The sequence below is a fragment of the Peromyscus maniculatus genome, chromosome 10, assembly GCF_049852395.1.
Source record: "Peromyscus maniculatus bairdii isolate BWxNUB_F1_BW_parent chromosome 10, HU_Pman_BW_mat_3.1, whole genome shotgun sequence".
Taxonomy (NCBI): Eukaryota; Metazoa; Chordata; class Mammalia; order Rodentia; family Cricetidae; genus Peromyscus; species Peromyscus maniculatus.
Genome location: NC_134861.1, coordinates 10,761,649 through 10,767,172, shown reverse-complemented (window position 1 = coordinate 10,767,172; position 5,524 = coordinate 10,761,649).

Here is a 5,524-nt window from a genome sequence, read left to right as displayed (position 1 = left end):
TTCCATAGTTTGGTTAGCTTATATTTTGTTTATCCATTCCTCAGTTGGTATGCATTTTCTGTGTTTAAACTACCTGGCTATTTATCGATCATGCTGCTACCAACACTCATGAATACTTTGCATAAGTCTTCAGAGGATGTTGGTCCTAACTGTAATCTCAGCACTTGAGGAACTAGGCAAGAGGATTAACTATTCAAAGCCAACCTGGGCTTTGTAGTGTGTTTCAGAGAAGCCTCAGCTATAGAGTGAGATCTCACTTAAAAGGAAAAAAAAAAAAAAAAACACTTTTAAGTAAATAATCCTAGTTAATACTAGAAAAATATAAGAAATAAACTCAAACTAGGCATGATGGCCAAAGCAAGAGAATTAGGAGTTCGAAATTAACCTGAGCTACATTATGCACTTGGGCTATCTTGGGCTACATAGTAAGACTGGATCATAAATTATGCTTCAATATAGATCAGTTTCTTCCTCGAGTCTTCTCCTGTCACTGTCACACACATGACAAGCACTACATGTGTGTATTTTATAAACCTAACAATGCCGGTTCATACTTATGATTGTGTAATTTCACTTTAAATCAATTAGAAAATTGAAACAACATTTACTTTACCATATTCTTACTTCCTGTGTGGGCTCATGTTGCCTCTCTTATTTTTTTGTGATTTATGTCAGCTATCAATGACTATGGTAAATATTTGTTTATTGTGGAATATCTCTATTCCACCTTTGATTTTGATGAGTTGTATATAGATATATATTTTGATTGGTAGGAAAGTTTTGCTGTTCTGTCAACTTTTTTAGTATGTCATCCCTTTGGCCTCTACTCTCCCTGGTTTCTGACAAGAATGGCTGGTGATCTGTGAGGTCCCCCTGCACGTGATGGACCGCCCTCTTCCTACTCTCTTGTGCTTCTGGCTTTGACTTTGTGTTCTTGACAATTTGGGTAGCCAATGGTTAGCGTGGATGTCCCTCGATTTATATTACTCAATATTTCCTTAGCTTTTTCAATATATTGCTGAAACCTTTTGTGATCTATGGAATTGCATAAGCATTTCATTTCTTTTTTCTTTCTGTTGTTCATGCTGCATAGTTTCTGTTGACCTACCAGTCCTCAAGTTTGCAGAATTTTCCAACTCAAATCTTATCTTGAGCTTCTCCGGGAAAAGTGTGATATCAGGTGTTATATTTCTCAACTTCCCTTGGTTATGTTTTCCCTTGGTTATAGATTTTCGTGTCTAAGTCACAGTGTAGAGTATGTTTTCTAAACCTTTGCAGTAATTCTTTCCTTTGTTTCTTTGTGAAGTCTCTAGAACTCAAAGTGAAGTCAGCCTGCTAAGAATGTCTGGATCCCTGTGAGTGCATTTATTTTTCCTATGTATGTGCTACAATGTCCTCTTCATTTGCATTCTTTGTATTTGTTGTGATGGTTGAAAGCTGGACATTTTGATAATATATGGAAGCAATTTTGAGTTTATTTCTAAAGCCTAAGACTAAGGCATTTCTCTTTCCTGACACAGTCACTAAGGTCCCTGCTTAGTATTTATTTTTAGATTGTTTTTTTTATTTTTGTTGTCGTTATTTTGTTTTTACATCCCAACCAAAGTCTCCCCTCCCTCCTCTTCTCCCAGTTCCTCCCCGACACCCCACTCCTCCTCCTCTGTTTCTCTTCAGATGAAAGCAGGCCTCCCATGGATATTAGCCAGCCACAGTATGTCATATTGCATGAGATTAGGCACCTCCTCTTTTATTAAGGCTAGATGAGGCAACCCAGAAGGGGGAATGGGTCCCCAAAGCAGGCAACAGAGACAGGGACAGCCCCTGCTCTCATTTTTAGGAGTCTCACAAGTTACACAATTGTAGCCCCCTTGAGGGGTTGCCCTTGTTTCAAAATAGCTTAATTTTAAGAAGTTTTGCTTAAAAAATCACAAGCCAGTGAAACATCTACCCTTTCCCAGTGGACCTGTATTTGGTTTGGCAAATGGATTCTAAGTCCAGATAGTTTTTCTTCCCTAGTTTTGCTGTCTGCATATGCAAGGTTTCACATTCACTCAGGAGAGCTAGAATTTTCATATCCAGAACACTTTGAGGTCTTGTTCTTTGCATGCCTGCAGCCTCAACATTATCCAGGACATCAGGCTGCCTACCAAGGCTCACTTTGATGACCTCACTCTCTAACGTTCTCACTAAGTTTCTTGCTGTGTTCTGCTAATTTCTTGTCATAATCATTGTGGCAACTTCAAAATTCTTTGCTCATTGAGGATAATATTGGTTGTAACAGGGGTCTGAGGGCTTGAGGCTTTCCTAAGCTCACTATATGTCAAGCCACTCAGCAAGTCCGCCAGTCACAGGGATGCCTCATAGTTTAGGGCCACTTATGCTACAGGCTGGGAAAAGGAATGGCTATAGCCTGGGCTAAATAGATTTGCCAGTACATCTTGCCTTCACAAAAGATGAGCATCCAAAGCCCCAGTCATCCCAGATGTTCACATCTTTAATGTTTTATTGCATTCTCATAATTCTCCTGAAGAAAAATCAACTTTTTATTGATCTCTGTTCATCTATCTCAGGGCTTAGAGCATATTAGAATATCTGTGAATTATTTTGAATGGAAAAAAAAAGCCTATTTTGAATCATCCAGACAAAGGGTTAGAATTTGAATAACCACTTATTTAGGATTATTTTAATGTATATATTTATCACAAAATTCACTCCCCTGTAAAAAAGAACAGATGGTCACATTTTTCCTAATTTAGGGCAGGCACAACGGTTCACAAATATCAACTGAAAGAAACTCAGGCTTAGAAAGAAATTATTAAATTTCCTGGAGCTAAAAGCAAGAATAAAATGCCAGAATAAAAACAAATACACCCCATCTTAAGGAAAGGGTTCAACATTACGATTATACAAGCACAGTAATAGCAGGAGGGGTGGTTTGCTGTCTCACATCAAAGGGCTCCCGTGCTGTGTGATTAGCATCGAGGGTAACAAGATTAGTAATGGAGACAAAATACTGTTTTCAGAATGTTAAATGTTGAAACCAAGAGTGACAACATGATTCTTGGGCCCAGGACTGTTGGAACAAGCTACAGTTTTATGCACACACACGCTTGTTGAATTGATTCATAACGTCACTGTGCCAGGTACTCAGAGCACAAAGATGAGTGATGTCAAAGCTGCCTCCAGGACCTCACAGCCCAGCAAAGGAGACAGGTCTGCAAATGGACGATCACTGAAAAAGAATCACAGGTCTAAAAATGAGTTAAAAGAGGATTTAATGGGCTAAAATACTAAGGGGTTAGCAGAGAGGCCTGTCTGCAGATCACTCTGCAGGGGCCTTGAGTGTACCCTGTCTAGTCCTCACCAAACCCTTTTCTCTGGCGTCTTTTGTCACAACAGAACAGACTAATAGATGCCCAAGTCCAATTACTGAATGCCTTTTTGTCCCCTCTACAGCAGTAGTCCTCAACCTTCCTAAATGCTGTGACCCTTTAATACAGTTCCTCATGCTATGGTGACCCCCAACCATGAATTATTTTTATTGCCACTTCATAATCATAATTTTGCTACTGTTGTGAATCAGAACATCAACAGCTGCATTTTCCAGTGGTCTTAGGCAGCCCCTGCGACAGGGTCATTCAACCCTCAAGGGGTAGCGACCCATAGGTTGAGAACCACAGCTCTAAGGTCTTCCTCTTATATTGATTTAATGTAGCTACAACTTTCTTTCAGGTAGCATTTCGCTTGGTATTTTTTTTTAATCCTTTTACTTTTAATTTACCTGGGATTTTATATTTAAAGTTGGAATTATAGCAGCATGATGTTAAGTCAGGCTTTTCACATATAATAATGTAGTAAGCTAACCTCTGTCTCTTTTAATGGAAGTGTTGTCAGCATTTACATCTAATTTGTAATTTTTTTAAAAAAAATACAGTTTAGTGGAAAATCTAGCACTTACTACTTGTTTTCACTTTATTTCCTTCTATTTTCTTCTTTTACTGTTTTATTTTGTGTTAATCAAGGGCTATTTTTCTGATTCCATTTTATCTCTATAAATTCTGGTTAGTATTCTCTCATGCACGTATGTGCTCTCTATTTTTAGGCTTACCAATATACTTCTCAAAATTTTCCCATATCACCTTCAAAGAACTCTATGGTATTTCATAAACCACCAAAAGCTCTTGCAGTAGCAAAGATGCATGTTTTTCCATGTCTCCCTAAAAAGACATTATTCAAAATACTTTGTGTGACTTTGCTTCATAATGCCAATTAGCATTTCAAGAAAGAGTTAAGTGAGCAAAGCTATCTTCTCCCAAGCATTTAGCATTTCAATTGTCTTCAGACATTTGTAAACATTCTAATTCCCATCTGGAAACATTTTCCTTTGGCTCACAGAACTTCCTCTGAGGGGTGTGTGTGTGTGTGTGTGTGTGTGTGTGTGTGTGAGAGAGAGAGAGAGAGAGAGAGAGAGAGAGAGAGAGAGAGAGAGAGAGAGAGAGAGAGAGAGAGAGAGAGAGAGAGAGAGTGTTTTACAGTGGTTGATTTTGGTTTTGATTTTTTTTTTTTTCAGTGTGTGGGACAGGATACTGGTTGAATGGCAAAACCTTTTGTATGTTTTTGAATGCTTCCATTTTTTTTTTGCAAAAGAAATCTGTAAATGTAGGGCTAGGTTTGATCACTTCCCACAGTAGGTTTCTGTTTGTTTTGTTTTAAGACAGGGTCTCACTATGTCTTACCTTGACTGGCCTGGAACTCACTGTCTAGACCAGGCTGGCCTTGAACTCACAGAGATCCAACTGCCTCTGCCTCTCATGGTGTTCTGAAGATGTGACTGCATTGTTCTCTGGCTTGTGGTGTTGCTAAGACTTCCTGTCACTTTCGTGTTTGTTCCTCCACATGTACGTGTCGTCTTTCCTGGGGCCATGTTTAGTATTTTCTTTCTATCGCTGATTTTTCTGTTTTTGAAGCTGCCTAAGTCATTTTCCTCATGCTGATTCTGTTTGGAATTACATGAGTTTTGTAGAAGTAAAACACAGTTTTCATTGAATGTGAACATTTTTTCAAGCCATTTCTGCTCTTCTCTTACTCTTATTTCCACCAGAGACTCTGACAACACATCTTTAAGTGACACATCCACAGTGTATTTTCACACTGTTCCTTTGAAGTCTTCTTTCCTCTAAGCAAACATCTAAATGTCACTTTTAGATCATTTCTGTCGCTGCTCTTTTAATTTCATTACATATTTGTCATGAAGTCTAGTTTTGCCTTTTAGAAATTCAATATTTTATCTTATATATTTGGTTTGTTTGGATATTTTATTGCTTCTTCTCTCTCTCTCTCTCTCTCTCTCTCTCTCTCTCTCTCTCTCTCTCTCTCTCTCTCTCATGTATGTGTGTGTGTATACCAAGAACTAAACACATATAAGTTCTGTAGAATATTTAGATTTTTTAATTTTTGTGTATTTGTCTATTAATTCATTGCCTGTCAGTGTCCACATTTAATCTGTTTCTTTTGACTATTGATT